A 19,860-nucleotide genomic window follows, 5' to 3' on the forward strand; every position below is an offset into this window, starting at 1 on the left:
ACAGTAACACTCCCAGTCAACTCTCCCTGCTCCCCACCCCCTGCTAAGGGCTACCATTATTTTTCATTCTATCACCATAGATTAGGTTATACTTATTCTTGAACTCCATGTAAATGGAATCACCTATTATGTACTCTTTTATGTCTGGCTTCTTCCATTCAATATAGTATCTGTGAGAATTATCTGTGTTATTACATGCAGCAGGAGTTTGTGTTTTTCTTGCTATGTGGAATTTCCTTTATATATATATCACAAATTATCCATTCTTCTGTTTTTGTTTGTTTGTTTGTTTGTTTGAGACAGAGTCTCATTCTGTCTCCCAGGCTGGAGTGCAGTGGCACAATCTCGGCTCGCTGCAACCTCTGCCTCCCAGATTCAAGACAGTTTCCTGCCTCAGCCTCCTGAGTAGCTGGGACTATAGGTACCTGACTAATTTCTGTATTCTTAGTAGAGATGGGTTTCACCATGTTGACCAGGCTGGTCTTGAACCCCTGACCTCAAGTAATCCATCTGCCTTGGCCTTCCAAAGTGTCGGGATTACAGGCATGAGCCACCACGCTTGGCCCCATTCTACTGTGAATAGACATTTGTGTTCTTAACAGTTTGGGGCTATTATGTATACAGCTGCTACGAACATTCTCAAACACATCTTGAACCCAAGCAGTAATTTCTCTTTGGAATAGACGTAGGAGTGGAATTGCTGGATCATAGGATAGACACATGTTTTACCTTTAGAAGACACTGCCAAGTTCCCAAAATGATTGCACCAATTTACACACCCACCAGTAATATATGAGATTCTCATGAATACTTGTTAGTATCAGTTTTTCTCATTTTGCCAATTCTGAGAAGGGTATGGTGGTATATCATGAGGTTTTAATTTGCATATTTCATATATTATTAAAGAAACAAATGAATTTATAAACCAAAAAAATCAAGGAGTTCCTTATGTAAATTGCCAACTTATTCCCAATAATCTTTTCTTAACTTTTCCCCAATATTATGAAAATTTTAAAATACAGCAAAGATGAAAGAATTTTACAGTGACATGTATCCCACCATTTTTGTTCTTGTTTAATCACCCATCTACCCATCTCTCCATTCTTGCATCCATCCACTTTACTTTTTTTTTTTTTTTTTTTGAGATGGAATCTCCCTCTATTGCCCAGGCTGGAATGCAGTGGTACAATCTCAGCTCACTGCAACCTCCACCTTCTGGGTTCAAGTGATTTTCCTGCCTCAACTTCCTGAATAGCCGGGATTACAGGCACCTGACACCATGCCCGGCTAATTTTTGCATTTTTAGAAGAGATAGGGTGTCACCATGTTGGCTAGGCTGGTCTTGAACTCCTGACCTCAGGTGATCCGCCTGCCTCAGCCTCCCAAAGTGCTGGGATTACAGGTGTGAGTCACCATGCTCGGCCCATCCACTTTACTCCTCTGAAGCATCTCAAATTAAATAGACATCATTACACCCCCTTCTTAAATATTTCACCATGCATATTATTACTAGAGTTTGATATTTCCTCATTTTTTCTTTCTAATCTTAGTAAAATCATATAAAACTTACTATTCGAACCATTTTAAAGTATATAGTTCAGTAGTGTTAAGTAAATTCATATTGTTGTGGAACCAATCTCCAGAACTTTCTCATCTTACAAAACGACAACTCCATACCTGTTAAAAAATAACGTCCCATTCCCCCTTTCCCCTCAGCCCCTGGCAACCAACATTCTACTTTCTGTCTCTACAAATTTGACCACTCTGGGTACCTCATATACATAGAATCACACGGGGTTTGTGACTGGTTTATTTTACTAAGCATAATGTCCTCAAGTTTCTTCCCTGAAGTAGTATGTAATAGGATTTCCTTTCTTTTTAAGGCTGAATACTATTTTATTGTATGTACTCAAATTTTTTCTTTCGATGTGAAATTTAAATTCAATTAAATGAAGAAGAAACCCCTTAAGTGCACATCCACTAAGTTTCAACAATGTGTAATCCCAGATCAGCCCCAAATGTTCCAGCACATCTCCTCTCAATTCATCTTTGTCCTCACCATTCCTCCTTGAGGCAACTGCTCTTCTGAGTTAAAAAAAAAAAAAAAAAAAAATGTTTACTTTAGGTTTGGAGGTACATGTGAAGGTTTGTTACATAGGTAAACTTGTGTCAAGGGGGTTTGTTGTACAGATTGTTTCATCACCCAGGTATTAAGCTCAGTACCCAGTAGTTATCTTTTCTGCTCCTCTCCCTTCTCACACCCTCCACCCTCATAAGCCCCCGTGTCTGTTGCCCCCTTCTTTCTTTCTTTCTTTCTTTTTTTTTTTTTTGAGATGGAGTCTCACTTTCTCACCCAGGCTGGAGTGCAGTGGCGTGATCTTGGCTCACTGAAACCTCCGCCTGCTGGGTTCCAGTGATTCTCCTGCCTCAGCCTCCCAAGTAGCTGGGATTACAGGCATGCACCACCATGCCTGGCTAATTTTTGTATTTTTAGTAGAGATGGGGTTTCACCATGTTGGCCAGGCTGGTCTCGAACTCCTGACCTCAGGTGATCTGCCCACCTTGGCCTCCCAAAGTGTTGGGATTACAGCCATGAGCCACCGCCCCCAGCCTGTTGTCCCCTTCTTTCTGTTCATGAGTTCTCATCATTTAGCTCCCACTTACAAGTGAGAACATCTGGTATTGGGTTTTCTGCTCCTGTGTTAGTTTGCTAAGAATAATAGCCTCCAGCTCCCTGATTTTTCCACTATGGATTATTTTTGCTTTTTCTGGAACTTCATATAAATCCAGTAATCTTTAAGTGTTTTCTTTCGTTAGGTATATAGCAGACTAGGGAAGCAAAAAACAGACAATCAAAAAACCAAGATGCTGAATGAGAAGCCTCCGCTAATTGATTATCAATCAGAAAGAGATGACACAGGGACTCCTAATTTAAATTTAGTTTAAATCAATAGGAAGTCTTATTAAGACATCCAAGCTCAAACACATTTTGGCAAAATCTTCTTTTAAGAACGCTAGTTACCTTTTCACTTATCAATTCAATGACTTATATGAATGATATGGTTTGGCTGTGTCCCCACCCAAATCTCATCTTGAATTCCCACATGTCGTGGGTGAGACCCTGCAGAAGATAATTGAATCATGGGGGCAAGTCTTTCCCATGCTGTTCTGGTGACAGTGAATAAGTCTCATGAGATCTGATGGTTTAAAAAAGAGGAATTCACCTGCGCAAGCTCTCTCTCTTTGCCTGCTGCCATCCATGTAAGACATGATTTGCTCTTCCTTGCCTTCCACCGTGATTGTGAGGCTTCCCCAGCCACATGGAACTGTAAGTCCAATTAAACCTCTTTCTTTTGTAAATTGCCCAGTCTTGGGTATGTCTTTATCAGCAGCATGAAAACAAACTAATACAATGAATGTACTAGGACGTTAGATTCCAAGCTGTGCTCCTTGAAACCCCTAGGACTTTAGATTTTATATCAAATCCATGAAGTGGCCCAAGGGCATCTTCAGAAACTTAGGAGGGAGCTTAAAGCTTAAAAATTGTAAAAGCCATTCTCCTAAATCAGTGAGCTTTAATGATTCAAAGGAACTTAAAAATTATATCATCAAACATTTTTACTTTCAAGTAAAGAAACCATAGACAAGTCTTGTTTCCTAGGACCTTCTGACAGAGCCTCTACTGATCTTGAGCGCAGTCCACAGGTCTAAAGAAGGAAGGATGGACTGGCTGCTGGTCTGCCAACTGCAGGGGTTCATGTGGCTTGGTCTGCCTTACCAGTGTCCAGGTTGAACCCCTCATCACTGGTGTAATTCCTCAGTCAAGCCTATGTAAATCCAAGTGCTTATTTAAAAATGAGTTACTTCAAATCAGCTTGCAACATGATGATGATGATGATGATTACTATTATTCTTGAGACAGGGTCCCACTCTGTTGCCCAGGCTGGAGTGCCAGGGGCATGATCTCAACTCACTGCAGCCTCCACTTTCTGGGCTCAGGAGATACTCCCACCTCAGCCTCCTGAGTAGCTGGGACTATAGATGTGTGCCATCACACCCAGCTAATTTTTATGTATTTTTTTTTGTAGCGATGGGGTTTCACCATGTTGGCCAGGTTGGTCTGGAATTCCTGGACTCAACCAATCCACCTGCCTCAGCTTTCCAAAGTACTGGGATTATAGGCATGAGCTACCACGCTTGACCCAATTACTTTTAATAATAATAGTGCACGTGATGTTGATTAACATTAGAGAACCTCATGATTAGAAGGACCCTCTGAAAGGCCCCAGGCAATGATTTTGAACCTTCTCTTTGGGCATGTACTATTTTCAGAAGCTGATGAAAACTCTGGACCTTCCTCCCAGAAAAATGAACACACTTCCAGACACATTCCATCCGGCCCAAAATTTCAGGAGGTGTATAGACTCCTTGAAGCTGATACTTGAACTCCAGATTAAGTATCTGTGTTCTTCAGCATACACCCTGGGCAGAATTTTTCATCTGTCTTTGACAGAAGATCCAGATGGCAAAAACTTCATGATTCATCTTTCCATCTGCCTGGTACACATCTTTTTATTTTAAACCTATTTATCTCATTAACACAGATGTAAAACAACAATCACAATCCTTGGAGTTATGCTAGAAAAGGAAATAAGGAGAATTGAGTCGAGTAGCCAATACCGATGGATAGGAGGGCACTTTTCCTGTCATTAATACCAAGATGATTGAGGTCCTCTCATCCCAGGCAAAGGGCAAAATGCACAAACCTAACAGCACTTTTTGCTCAGTTACTCTGTGACATATTCCTGATTTTAGATGCAGGTAAACTAACTCCTAAAATGGACATTTAGTATTCATATACATACTAAATATTTAAGGTATGTGACCATCAGAGGTAATTTCATTACAACAAAGCATAAAGGAAAACATTTTTCAATAGTACAGGAAAATATACATAATGTGAGTTTCTCCAAGGCTTAAGAGGATGTGGGGAGCCTTAGGGGGTCACAGTAGCAGTGATAATTCTTGTTCCTACCAGCTACTGCAAGACTTCCAACTTCTTGCAAATTTCTCTCCAAACATTTCTCTTCCCAGGGAGTGTCTCTCAGTGCTGGTAGTGCTGGACATGATGTCCTACACCATGATTTCCACCAGGTGGCAGCGCTATGTCAACAGGCACTGCCTTCAACTTCCGTAGGGAACCCTCCTCCCAGTGAGACAAAGAAAGCCTTTCTCCCTCTGGATTACTATCAGAGAGTCCCTAAAGAGACTAAAGTTGTGTTTTGCTTTGTTTTGTTTTGAGGGTACAGCTTGTTAAGCCCTTGCCTCTCCGTAGGTATCAGACAGGCCCCTGAAAATCAAATCGGAGACATGGCCATTGGGCTGTCTTCAGAACTGCCTTGCCCCTCTAATGACAAAGGCTTTTCTCCCTGATTTGAGGTTAAAAAAAAATTACAAAGATGACAGGCTTTGCTGCTGGCTCTTCTCACCACTGGGTTGGTTGAGAGCTTGGGAATAAGACAGAGCTTGAGTGAGTCCAATCTCTGCCACTCACTAGCTATGAAACTTTGGGCAGAGTAACCCCTCTAAGCCTCTGTTTCCTCATCTGTAAAATGAGGAAAATGATGGTCCCTACCTCATACGGCTGATGTGCAGATTAAATGAGAGTCTAGCATAATCTCTGGTACATGAGATGCATGTAATCAATGCTAGAGCTGATTATGATAACCATATAGACCTACAGAAGTGATACGATTGCTAACAGTGGTTATTTCTGGTGGCAGGATCAGAGACGATTTTTAATTTCTTGTTTTTCCAAATTCTCTTCAGCAGGCATGCATTGCTTTTACAATCATGAAAAGAGGCAATTGAAATATAATAGATTGCTGATCCCCTGTTCTTGATGATTCCTCTGAAACATTCAAACTTTCTCTATGACTCAATGAGCTCCCCAAGGCTGGGCCTATGTCTTATCTACTTTGGAGTCTTTAACATGAAACACATAATTTGACACACAGTAGGCAGTCAATACTCATTTCCTGAAAAAAATCTCAAAGGCAATGGCTTCAGGTTTTAATTTCTCAGTGTAACTAAACATCTTTTCTTCCTCCAAGAATTCTCTTTTCTCACTTAGATCCAATTGCTAATCCTTTTGCCAAAATAATTAAATCCTCTCCAGATTCTAGTTTCTCCAGATACAGAACTAGTGTCTGTCCTCCAAATTCCTCCAACTATTGAGTTGGTTTTAGGCGGTGATATGGTTTGTCTGTGTCCCCACCCAAATCTCATTGTGAATTGTAGCTCCTATAAATCCCACATGTCGTGGGAGGTAATTGAATCACGGGGGTGGGTCTTTCCCGTGCTGATCTCATGATAGTGAATGAGTGTCACAAGATCTGATGGTTTTTTAAAGGGGTGTTCCCCTACACAAACTCTCTCTTCCCTGCTGCCATGTAAGATGTGACTTTGCTTCTCATTCGCCTTCCACCATGATTGTGAGACCTCCCAAGCCATGTGGAACTACAAAGGAAACCTCTTTCTTTTACAAATTACTCAGTTTCGGGTATGTGTTTATTAGCAGTGTGACAACAGACTAATACAGGCAGGTTTCCAGAAAGCATTTTACCTGAGTTCCCAGAATTCATGCTGGGGGGTGTATGGGGAGGGAGGCGGGCAGAGGTGGTTAGATCATTGATTTGAGATCAAATCTTTTCAGTAGTTAAATGAAGATCTAAGAGTCAAAATAACCTAGATTATATAAAGAGATTATAAAAGGAAATAGACATTTCTAAAAATGTATTATATTTTAAATTGAAACCCATAATGAAGAGGATGATTGTTCTTTACCCGTGGATAGAACACAGGGTTACTGATGATTACACTTAGCTATTGCTGTCATTTGGTTCTTTTGATCTTCACTTTGAGTCAATGGAACTGTTCAGGCGTTCTCTAAGGAGGGCAGAGACAAGCATGACACTGCATCAGCATTTCTTCTACAAAAGAAGAGTCAAAATAAATGACATTAGCCCACAGCAGCTGATATATTTTAATTCTTTCCTCATGCTATTAACAAACATGAGACTTTCTCTTTCCAGGGAAGCTGGATCTGTATGGGAACCCAAATTACAGCTGTTATACTGAGGGACAGCCCCCGAGAAGCTTAGAAATCTCCAAAGTGGCCCCTTTTACACAGAATCTGGATATTCAGTTCTTCCTTTGATCCCATGTTACAAACTAGATTATTCTTTGCTTTAGATGTCCAACCATTCAGACTCCTAGCTGGGTCTTACAAGTTTCTAGCTCAGGAGGGAGTCGTTGGGTGGCAGGGGGTGGCTCTGTGGTTTCTGGTTATGTGGGGAACATGTGGGAAGTGCAAGGAGAAAGGAAAGCTCCAGGCTTGCACACGTCAGTCGGAGCTGGTTTCTGTTCCTGTAACCTAAGATTTCAGTTGACATGGTGCCAATTCCCTGGCAGGCATGCAGAGAAGCCTCTGTTCTCTCTGCCGCGCTGTGGCGTCTCACCTGGACACCTGACCCCTGAAGCAGAGATCTTTCTGCTGTCACCACAGCTCCTCTCTCCAGACTGTTCAGATCTGGTCCTTGTCAGATGGAAGTGCACACACTGCCTCTGCCTGTCCCCAGGGAGCAAGACGTAAACGTCCTCCTTCATCATTCAGGCAAAAACTGAATAAACAGATGAACACCAAATTATGCAAATCTCCGTCATGCAGGCCAGGTTGCCAAACATGCCCAGACCTGCTTAAGCAGAGAAGTAAAGGCTGATCAAACTCACATCTAAAATCCTGGGGTATAAGGAAAATTCCAGCTGACTTGGAACACAGCCCCAACTCTTCCCACATGATACCAGCAAAGAGCTGGTCCAGGAAAAACTCCACTTGTTCAAAGATGAGTCATCAAAAAGGAAGACATACAGGATCTCTGCAAAAGTAGGAAACGGATAGGAAAAACCAGTGGCAGATGTGGAATACTCACCAAGAAGAGGCTGTCACGGAGCAGACACCAGTCGTAACCAAGCAATTGCCAGGCACTTAAAAACTTAATGAAATGGTTGCCTCTAAGAAGGAAAAGGATAAAGTGAGCTCAGGGAAAGGATGGTAAGATATCAGGAGGGGGAACATGAGCTCAGAAGAAAACTGGAAAAAGAAAAGAAAGGCAACTAGGGCTAGTCAGAGTTCTCCAAAAAAAAAAAAAAAAAAAACACCAGAACCAATATGATATCTATCTATCTATCTATTATCTTGTATGTGCATATAAAATATATATAATATGTGTGTGTGTATATATTTACCTAACCAAACCAATGCAATGATGATTCAAATCAAATTTAACAACAAATCCTAAACTAGAGTGACCTACTCCCCTTCGGATCGTCTCTTTGTAAGTGAGAATGGGCCATAAATGTCCTTCCATCAGGGATGAGGGTCTTTGCTCCCTGCATTGCCTCCTGTAGTCACTGGCATTGATATCAGTGCATCTAAACTCCCATGAGTGGGTCATAATGAATCCTAGACTGATATGAGATTTTATCCTAGCTATCTGAAATAAGAATGACTGGTCTCCCTTGCCCCCAGAACTTCTAAACAGTCGGCTGAGCCCGAGACCCTGGGGACATGGGTGAGATCAATATGGCAGACTTGCCTCACTGCATGACTTGAAGTCCTGTCAATAGCAGCCTTAATTTTAAATGTGATAGGAATCAAATTAAATGGATTTGGTCCCTCTGTTGGTCAGACTAATCAGAGCAGCTGATGAGGTAGCATACTCATGGGAAAATGTGAATTTGGCCAAGGATCTGTCAGGCCTTGTGGTGGATTTTTGTGACAGGCAATTTGCCACGGGCTCTGATTGTCTCTGCATGCTCTTGCTGGGGATGACAAGAATGCAAGGTCCTGACTGTTCCTTGCTTGAGACATTTCTCTGGGTTGTGTTTGCAGTAGACAGCCTTGACAAAGCAATACCCCCCTGCCCCAGACAAAGAGGCAGGCTTGCTCATCACTTACTGTTAAATTGTATGTTCCCAAGCTCGGTGTTCCTTAGTCGCATACAAACACCCTGTGTGTACAGTAACCACCTGGGCCCCTCCACATCACCCCAGTGGAACTTGGGGACATGGAAAACCAATGCTAACTAACACAAACCTCTTGCAACTTGTTCTGCCATGAGTAGTGTAGTCCTTTGTCTCTGATCCAGTCTCATGTCATCTGCCAGCATCCATGAAACTGTAACAGGCTTACTAGCTTGTAAGATGGGCAAAATTCCAGACTTTCATAGACTCCAACACACATGACCCAAGTAGGGCCAATCAGGGATTCTTCCCAAAGATATTTCCTCAAGAGCGCTTCTCCAGAGTTCTTTACTGCTGATAGATGGGTGATGGGAAAATGCCATCCATTTTCTCTCTCTCTCCTTCTTCATTAGTTTATATAAAAGTTGTTGGAGGTTAATTTTACAATTTGGTCTTTTGGTAACAGAATATTTAGAGGGACTGTGATCAAATTCGAGTAATGAATATAGCCAGAAATAGATACAATTGTTGTTGGCACTGAGTATCTTCTCATTTGGGAGAAAGGGTAGGAATATCTTTACTGGTAAGAAGGATAGCTATATTTTGTTCATTGTTGTATAGAAGTTCAGATATGTGTAGGAGGGTGCATATGGAAACTCGGTAGCCAAAGAGGTGGGTGGTGACAGTTATCACTTTAGTGCCTCTGAATTCCAAATCCACTCTTCGTTATCCTCCTTTGTGATACTGGAGCTGAATCCTGTAAACATGTCTTTGCCTGCTAGCACGATACTAAGTGCTGTCAATGGAGGGCTCTGGAGGGACACTGCAGGAAGAAGAGGCTCCCTTCCTTTCCTCTTGCTCCCGCTCTTGACTGGTGCGTGGGGCACCCCTGGTGAGTTTCCTGAGGAGTTCTGCTAGCACCTCAGTCAGCTCTCCAGCAAATTTAGCAGCAACCCCACAGGCAGGTTTTCACCAAACACTGCTGAAGCCCCAGATGGTGGCCCAGTGTGTCTCGTAAATGCTCCAGCAGCTGGCTCCCCTGAGTTTCAGTAACATACCACGGGTGAAGTCCTAGTGAGTGCCTGCGCCTCAGACAGCAGCTTCTCAGTGAGTGTTGTCAGCCCCCACCCCGCTGCCCCCACCGGTGCACGGGTTTCTTGCATGCCAGCCTGGCCTGAAGCACTACAACAAACTTCTTTGCCATCCTGCGGGCTCTAGCCACACCATCTCCAACGGTGTCTGAGTCTCATCCCTGGGGAGACCCTTTTCCAAGTTGGTTCCTTCCTTGGGTTCTCTGCTTCAGCCCTAGAGCTAATGCCTGCCACCTATATCCACGATTCCTGGTTTTTGTTTATTTATTGTTTTTGAGACGGAATCTCACTCTATCGCCCAGGCTGGAATGCAGTGGCGTGATCTCAGGTCACTGCAACCTCTACCTCTCGGGTTCAAGTGATTCTCCTGCCTCAGCCTCCAGAGTAGCTGGGATCACAGGTGTGTGCCACCACACCCGGCTCATTTTTGTATTTTTAGTACAGACAGGGTTTTGCCATGTTGGCCAGGCTGGCTTGTATTTTTTTTACTGTGGTAAAACATACATAACATTTATCATTTTAACCATTTTTAAGTGTACAATTCATGGACGTTAGATACAGTCACAATGTTTTGCAGCCATTGCCACTATCTATTTCCAAAACTTTTCTATCATTCCAAGGTGAAACTCTATACCCATTGTAATAGTCTGTTCTCACACTGCTACGAAGATACTACCTGAGACTGGGTAACTGATGAAGAAAAGAGGTTTGATTGATTCACAGTTCTGCGTGCCGGAGGAGGCCTCGGGAAACACGTTCATGGTGGAAGGCAAAGGGGAAGCAAGGCAGATCTTCTCTTCACAAAGTGACAGGAGAGGGAGAAAAAGAGAGAAGAGAGCCACACACTTTTAAACCATCAAATCTCATGAGAACTCACTCACTATCATGAGAATCACCTCTATGATCCAATCATCTCCCATCAGGTCCCTCCCTTGACATGGGATTACAATTTGAGATGAGATTTGGGTGGGGACCCAGAGCCAAACCTTATCACCCATTAAACAATAACTTCCCATTCTCCCCTTCCTCCAGCTCCTGAAAACCTCCATTCTACTTTCTGTCTCTATGAATCGACTATTCGTGGTACATTGTATAAATGGCACCATATAATATTTGCCCTTTTGAGTCTGGCTTATTTCATTTCGTACATAATGTCTTCAAGGTTTATCCATGTGGAGCATTTATCAGAATTTCATTCCATTTTATGGCAGAATCACATTTCATTTTGTTTATCCATTCACCTGTTTCAGTAACCTTTAGACTTCTTTTTATCCCTTAGTGGCTAACCCCCTATTATTAGTTCATGATTATTTATATTACACTTTCCCTGTTGACATTGTATAGCTCCTGTCTCCTGCCTGATACATCTGTCTTAGGAAACTGCCTTTCCATCCCTGTGACTGACGGGGCCAATCATGGAACCTCATTTCCCTCACCATATATAGGATTGGCCCATCACTCTGATAATAGTGATGGGTCCCAGGATAGGCACAAAACCAACCAGCAGCAATCCCATGCCTTCCCCAGGATAGAAAGATGAGTACTGGGAAAAAGCTTTTCACTGGGATTGCCACACTGGTGTTCTTGAGGCCACATCCCCAGATACATATAGGGTCTCATCTTGTGGTAGGAGAAATTGAGGACAACAGACAAACAGCAATAGAGATGAAAGTGAAAAATGGAGACGTTTCTCATATACCTGGAGAAAGTGCAGCATGAGAAGAAGGTTAAAATTTAAGGAAGTGAGAGCACAAATAAGAGAGTGAGAAAGAGCAGCTGGATGTGCAGAGGACACATCAGGAGATAGCAGGTCATGATACCATGAAAATCAGGCTGTAAAGGGAGCATTTTCCAAAAGAAGGAATGAGTAAAAGTAGGCTGCAAAATGCCACTGGCTTGGGCACCAGGTTGTCGTTGACCTTGGTGACAGGAGAGGCAGCAGAGGCAGCATGGCCTGGCCTCGGTGCCTCTCCACGGTCATCTCCGGCACCCCTGAGACACCATCCTCTGGCCATACTTGCCATTCTGCGGAGCTGCCACAGCCCTCAAGCTTCTCCATTTTCCTTGACCCATCCCCGTTTGTCCTCTTGACCAATTCTGACGGATTCTCCAAAATTCAGCTCAACCTTAGATCTCCAGGTTAGTTTTTCACTCCCAAAGAGGAGGAGATGCTCCCCAGCCCTTTGTGTGTCCCGTCCTTTGATGGCGTGTGATTACACTGTTTACTGTGCATGTCTGCCTCCTCCTCCAGTCTGAGAGCTCCTTAAAACAGGGACTTTGCCTTATGCATCTTTGTATTCTAAGCACTCAGCCCAAGGCCTGGCTCTGAAATGAGCTCAGTGCACATTAATGGATCAATGCCTGGAGGGAGGCACTCGCTGATCTGATCCTTTTTTAGAAAAACAGGATCTGGTTGCCATGGCGCTGAAAGAGCGCTTTCTGTACCTGCTGTTTTCAGGATGAGCAAATCACTTTCAGCTGACCACACTGTGGCATCTGGCCAGCAGGATCTGCAGAATCCAGCACAATGGATGCCGAGCCAACCCTGAGATGGAAGAGACACCTTTCCTCCTTCCGAGCAGGTAAACTATTGAGTAACATCAAAGAATTTCATTTTTTCTACCCCTGAAAGATTTAAAGGTCTCCTCTTTTGTCAATATGCCCCTAGCTCTCCTGCCAGTTTTCTCTCGCCTCCTGCACAGTTTTTCTGTCTCCTTACTGCTGCTACTCTAAGATAGGGCTTTAGCCTATAGGCCAAATCTGGCCCACCACCTGTTTTTGCAAATAAAGTTTTATTGGAAGACAGCCATACCCATTTGTTTACATTTTGTCTATGGCTGCTTATACTCTACAATGGTAGAGCTGTGGCAGAGATTGCATGCCTGCAAAACAACATATTTACTATCTGGCCCCTTGCAAAAAATAAAAAGTTTTCTGATCTGTATACTAGAGAACGAGCTTCAGTTGATAAGAGATGATAAGGAAATAGTGCAACTCAAAATGGGACAACAAGGGAAAGAGAAAGGAAAAAACAGAATATGTTCCTAGATTGTTGTGAGGGCAATGTATGGGAGATGAAGAATACTACAGTATTTACAAACCAGACAGTAAAAGCTTAAACAAGAAAATAAGAGTAAGAGCCAAGGGAGGCTGAGGTAAGAGGATCGCTTGTGCCCTGGATCGCCTGATTGAGACCAGCCTGGGCAACACAGGGAGACCCCGTTTCTACAAAAAATACAAAAAAATAGCTGGGTATGGTGACACATGCCTGTAGTCCCAGCTACTTGGGAGGCTGAGGTGGGAGGATTTCTTGAGCCCAGGAGGCCAAGGCTTTGGTGAGCTGGGATTGCACCATTATACTCCAGCCTGGGCAAAGAGCAAGACCCTGTCTTAAAAACAAATTTTAAAAAAAGAGCATTTAAAAAGTGTACATATAAAATAACCACTGGAATAAAATTACAAACCTTTATAAATACAATTTTTAAAGTAAAAAAATACATTGCACAGAGAAAGAAACACAGCAGATATAATACATGATTAATATAAAGTAATGTGGCAGAATGGAAACCCAATATATCAGTAAATATGAGAGGACTCATAAAAATAAAACGTTTTTAATTTGACTCATCCTCTCAGCCTTCTTGGCTAGAACTCCCCATTCTCTCTTGAACCCATCCAATCAGGCTCCAATTCTCACCACCCCCACAGAAACTCTTGTCAAGATAACCAATGGCTTTTCAAGTTTCTATTGCTCTCTTTCCAGTCCTCATTTTCCCAAGTCTCGCAGCAGCAGTTGACAAAGGTGATCCTGCTCTCCCCATCAAACACTTTTCTTTACTGATTTCTGGGATAGCACTTCTCCCGGTGCAGGGGAAGGAAGGAAGACTTCCTTTCCAGAGACTTCTCAGCATTTTTTGCTGGATTCTCCTCTTCCTGATCTAATCGAAGGTTGGATTCTCCCAGGTCTCCTTCCATGGACCTCTTCTCTTTCCTCTCTTCTCTTTTTCTCATAGTATGTTCCATCATTCCCCTGGCTTTCATGGACAGGCTGATGATCTCCAGATTTGTATCCCAGACCCTGAGGTCTTCCCTGAGCTTTAGACTCACAGACCCAACTGTCTACTCAGCTTGGCACTGGCACCCATCCTGCTGGATTCTGGAGATCCTGCTACACAGATGCCACAGTGTGGTCTGTTTGGGTATAGACTAGACTTCTCAAACCTAGTGTATTCAAAGCTAAATTCCTGATTTGTCATTCCTGCTTTGTTTCCTCTATAGTCTTCCCCATCTCAGGAAGCAGCAGCACCATTCACCTCGTTGCTTGGTTGAACAGGGGGAGTCATCCTTGACCCCTCTCTCTCTCATAGTTTCTCAGTAAGTCCTGTTGGCTCTGGCCTGGCACAGTGGCTCACGCCTGTAATTCCAACACTTTGGAAGGCCAGGGCAGGCAGATGTCTTGAGCCCAGGAGTTCAAGACCAGCCTGGGTAACACGGTGAGACCCATGTCTCTATAAATACAAAACTTAGCTGGGCATGGTGGTGTGCACCTGTAGTCCCAGGTGCTTGGGAGGCTGAGAGGTGGGAGGATACCTTGATCCAGGAGGTCAAGGCTGCAGTGAGCCGTGATTGCACCACTGCACTACAGCCTGGGCAACAAGCGAGACCCGGTCTGGGAAAAAAAAAAAAAAAAAAACAAGTCTGTTAGCTCTAACTTGATCACTCTTTAATCTGCTCCACCAAGATCTCTGAGGGCCGAGCCACCCTCCTGTCTGGTCTGGGCTACTCCTGTAGCCTCCTAACTGGCTGCCCTCGCCTCTACGTCTGCCCCCTGCTTTTTTCCTCCACACCTCCGCCAGCAGGATGACTATAAAATGCAGGTCAGATCACACCACCCCTGCTCAAAACCCTCCAACTGCTTCCCATCCACACTTACAGGAAAATCCAAAGAACTCAATGTGACTTACACAGCCCTATGTATTCTGGCCCCTACCTCTCTCTCCAGCCTCATTTCCTACTTTTCCCTCTCCTTCACCACATTCCAGAGGCCCTGGCTTCTCTCCTGTTTCCGGGACATGCCAAACACAGTCCTGTCTTAGGGCATTTCGCTGTCTGGAAGAGCCTTGCCTAAGCCTCAGTAAGGTTCTGTTCTCACTGCATTCAGCTCTCTGCTCTTCTGAGGGGTCCTCATAACAATCACGTACAAAACAGCACCGCTTCACTCGCTGCACTCAGACATTGCTTCACGTTTCCATAGTGCTCATCACCACTTGACAGTACTTTGTATTAAACAGTTTTGGGTTTTGTTTTTTTTTTTTTTGAGATGGAGTCTCACTCTGTTGCCCAGGTTGGAGTGCAGTGGTGTGATCTCGGTTCTCTGCAACTTCCGCCTCCCGGGTTCAAGCAATTCTCCAGCCTCAGCCTCCCGAGTAGCCGGGACTATAGGTGCCCGCCACCATGCCTGGCTAATTTTTTTGTATTTTTAGTAGAGACGGGGTTTCACCATGTTAGCCAGGATGGTCTCGATCTCCTGACCTCGTGATCTGCACCTCGGCCTCCCAAAGTGCTGGGATTACAGGCGTGAGCCACCGCGCCCGGCCCAGGGTTGTTTTTGAAATGGGGTCTGTCACTCAGGTTGAAGTCCAGTGGCACGACTTTGGCTCACTGCAACCTCTGCCTCCCAGGCTCAAGAGATCCTCCCATCTCAGCCTCCCAAGTAACTGAGACCACAGGCATGTGTCACCACACCCAGTTAATTTCTTATATTTTTGGTAGAGATGGGGTTGTTGTCTAGGCTGGTCTTGAACTCCTGAGCTCAGGCAATCCACCTGCCTTGATCTCCCAAAGTGCTGGGGTTACAGGTGTGAGCCACCATGCCCAGCCTAAACACTTTTATTTGTCTTTCTTTCCTGTAAAATATAAACTCCCTAAAGGTGATGACTTTGTCTTACTCACTACTCTATTCTCAAAATGTGGCACAGTGCCTGAAAAATAGCAAGTGCTCAATAAATAATTGTTGGACGAATGAATGAATGGAGACATAGTTCTATTTTGGCCTGTGATTCAGTGTTTCCAAATTCCTGACAGATTTTAATCTTTGGGAATTAGGAATGAGAAATTAAAATGTACAAGCAGTCCGGGGAATTTCTGAAATCCTAAATTAGGTACAGGTTGCCTCATATATGTTCCTTTCTTTACAAGATGAAACTATTCTGTCTGCTTTACAAAGGACTGTAGGTGGCTGGGAATCGTGGCTCACACCTGTAATCCCAGCACTGTGGGAGACCAAGGCAGGTGGATCACCTGAGGTCAGGAGTTCAAGACCAGCCTGGCCAACATGATGAAACCATGTCTCTACCAAAAATACAAAAATTAGCTGGGCGTGGTAGCACGCGCCTATAATCCCAGCTTCTAGGAGAACCTGCTTGAACCTGGGAGGGGGAGGTTGCAGTGAACCAAGATCACGCCACTGCACTCCAGCCCGGGCAACACAGCAAGACTCCGTCTCAAACAAACAACTGTAGGCTATAGCAAAGATGCCAACAGTGGAAAATGCCAGTGAACATTATCAGATTGTATTAGAATAACAACACTGGGATCTTCTAGCAAGATTACTACATGGAATTATGTGTCAAAGTTGCCAATTTAAGGACTTATTTTGCCTTCAAAACTTGTTATTTCTGGACTTATTTTGCCTTCAAAACTTGTTACTCCTAGAATTTGTATAATGTGTATACAGACTTATCCGTATTTATTTGATGTGCCAGAAAACTCACTGTTAGAAGCAGTCATGCCAGTAACACACTCATAACACTCAGCAGCTACAGGCCAGGCTGGCTGATGAGAGGCTGAAAGCGTCTCATCTGTGCCCTTCCGGGAGTGGTTCCCAGAAATGTCAGCCTTAGCCTCTGACCCACTATCAGCGTGCTGTTCTCTTGCTCCTCCCTGATGTCAGTGGATTCATTTTTACCAAAAATGTCTTGATGTTTATTGTTAAGCTTGAATTCCCACACAATTTTAGCACTTCCCCCATTTTCTTGATGTCTCAAATGATTTTTCTTAGGACTCAGAGTTCGGAGAAACATGCATTTCCAGAGAAAAGCTGGGAAGAGACTCTTGCACGGAAACACTGTCTAAAAGCACTTTCACCTTGGTTGCTGGCAAACAGGCACGTAGCAAGCTACAGTTTAGGACCTGACGCCGCTTTGAAGGTGTGTCAGCTGGACACAGAAAACGAGGTTACGGAAACAACGGTCCCAGCATGGCTCACTCTCCACCACTCTGTGCTCTCTCTCCTCAGTCTTGTGGGGCTGGAGACGCAGCGGCTTAGAAGTGGGGTGACCTGGTTGTGATCAAAGGGCTCCTCCCTCTGTGCACCATCCATGGAAAATGTGCCTCCTCTTGCACCACACACCAGTGGAAAAGGGAATTTTAGGAAAACTAGGACAAACAGAACTAAATAGAGCAGAGCCTCTAGTATGGGAAGAACAGTGCTTAAAAATTACACAAATTACAAAATATAAAATAAATAGAACATACTATATGAAATGTAAAACTCTTGTGCATCATTTTCTAAAGAACAATATCAAAAGGCAAACAATATTACTTCCTTATTAGAAAACAATTTGGAAAAATGGGTCTTTTTTGCATTTTTGATACAATTTGCTTCAGTAATGCCACTGATTGGAATTTAAGGACATAATTCTAAATGCACAAAAGGAGATTTATATATATGGATGTTGATTCAGCTCTTCCCTCTCTCCACCCAGAGCAGCCAGGCATGAGCTCATCCTCAAAGCTGGGCACATGGGGCCACTGTCCCAGGATGCTGGGTGTTTGGCCTATAAGGGATGAGGAAAGGAACTGCTCTTCATTGCAGAGACAGTGGGGCCTGATAAAGCTGTTCTGGCTACTAGATGGTGCTTGTGTTTTTCGAAGACTACTGGATGCCTGCCAAATATCCGTGTTAGTCCATTTTCACACTGCTATAAAGAAATACCTGAGACTGGGTCATTTATAAAAGAAAGAGGTTTCATTGACTCACGGTTCCAGATGACTGGGGAGGCCTCGGGAAACTTACAATCATAAGGTCATACTTTGGCAGAAGCAGAAGGAGAAGCAAGAACCTTCTTCACAAGGAAGCAGGAAAGAGAGAGGGCGCACAAAGGGGGAAGAGTTCCTTATAAAACCATCAGATCTCGTGAGAACTCACTATCATGAGAACAGCATGGGGCAAACCGCCCCCATGATCCAATCACCTCCCACCAAGCCCCTCCCTTGACAAGTGAGGATTAAAATTGAGATACTGAGTTTGGAACGCAGGAGGCGATGCTTCAGCCCTCTTGATGCTGGTTCGAATGTGCATCTGGTGACTCCTGTTTAGTCCTGGTTCCTGAACCACAGAGGGAGTTGAACAGACTGGAGCTTATCCAGGCAATATGACCATCAGGAAACTGCGTCACTGAGGAAGTTCTGAGGGAGCTGGAACTAGACAGTTTAAAGCGATGGCCGGACAAGCAAGTGTCTCCTAGGAGCCAATGGCTAAGAGCAGAGGGAGCAGAGGGGTTGTGTATGGCCCCGGAGTGCAGAGCAAGTACTGGTGAACCGAAGTTACAGGGAGGCAGATGTCTGTCTAAGACAAAGAATCTTCTCTGGGTCAGAGCTGCCCATGTGGACCGGAAGCCTGGGGAGGAAGTGAGCAGCACAACCTGAGAGAAGTTTGAGAGGAGGCTGAGGAGTTCCTCTGCTCCCCCAGGAAGTGTGGAGCAGGAACCACATCTCAGATGCTGCAGGACCCAGGTGAGTCATCAGGAGGAGTGGCTCAGCTACAGGCACACACATTCTAAATTAAAACCAACAGCAGCACCAATAAATACTGTGCAGTCCAAGCAAAATCTACTGCGGAGGTGGGATTCAGTGATGCCCAACCTCTGCCGTGGAAAGTGGACGGGGTAGTATATTGGTTTCTTGGGGCTGCCATAAGAAAGAACCACAACTGGGGGGCCTAAACCACAGAAACTCACTGACTCACGGTCTGGAGGCTGGAAGGCCAAGATCAAAGTGTTGGCTGAGCCATGCTCCTGCTGAAGCCGCTGGGGGAGCCTCCGTGTAGTTTCTGGGAGCCCCAGGCGTTTGTGGCGTGTGGCAGCATCTCTCCAATCTCTGCCTCCGTCTTCACACGGCAGTCTCTGCTGTGTGTGCGTCCAGATTTCCCTCTTCTTACAAGTAGCTTGTTCTACTGGGTTCAGAAGCCACCCTACTCCAGCAAGAGCTCATCTTCATTTAATTAAATGCATCTGCAATGACCTTTCCTGAATTAAGTCCTACTCTGGGGTGACTTTCTCTTTTTGGGGGACACAATTCAGTTCCCAATGGGGAGTCTGAAGTCCACCCTGCTGGAGACTTGTCACCCTGGAGTAACACCTTGCTTTGGAGAGGCTTTTGGCTTACGCGTCGGTTTTTGCCTGTCTCATCTTCCTTGCTTGAATAAGCTTCCTCCTTCCCACCAAACTGCAAGGTCCGAGCACCATTTAGTGCTTGACCCACCTTCTCTTTGCTGAAGAGGAATACAGCATCTGGGATGCCATAAATAAGAGCTGAGAGGGGCCTGGAAGACCTCTCTGAGGTCCCCCTCCAAGGGCGGGACCTCTTCGGCTTGGAACCCTCTGGCTCAGAGGCTGTCACTGAAGGCTTCCAGAGGCAGAACTTGTGCCTAGCTCCCGCACAGCCCTGGCTTTGCCGTGCTGTT

The 19,860-nt window shown here is 44.4% G+C and overlaps 1 long non-coding RNA gene across 4 annotated transcripts; it reads right to left on the reverse strand.

Annotated features, from left to right (window-relative positions):
• Positions 1 to 5,798: 5,798 nt before the first annotated feature.
• LOC105475811 (uncharacterized) lies at positions 5,799 to 18,921 on the reverse strand. Of its 4 annotated transcripts, none has more exons than XR_011622275.1 (5): positions 18,193 to 18,921; positions 10,792 to 10,906; positions 7,992 to 8,073; positions 7,521 to 7,682; positions 5,799 to 6,992 (listed from the first exon to the last, which is right to left on the reverse strand). It is a non-coding gene; the product is annotated as an uncharacterized lncRNA (long non-coding RNA). The 4 variants fall into 4 exon arrangements; XR_983676.2 differs by having other exon boundaries at positions 18,157 to 18,921; XR_983675.2 differs by lacking the exon at positions 10,792 to 10,906.
• Positions 18,922 to 19,860: the final 939 nt, after the last annotated feature.

This window comes from Macaca nemestrina, chromosome 4, assembly GCF_043159975.1.
Source record: "Macaca nemestrina isolate mMacNem1 chromosome 4, mMacNem.hap1, whole genome shotgun sequence".
Taxonomy (NCBI): Eukaryota; Metazoa; Chordata; class Mammalia; order Primates; family Cercopithecidae; genus Macaca; species Macaca nemestrina.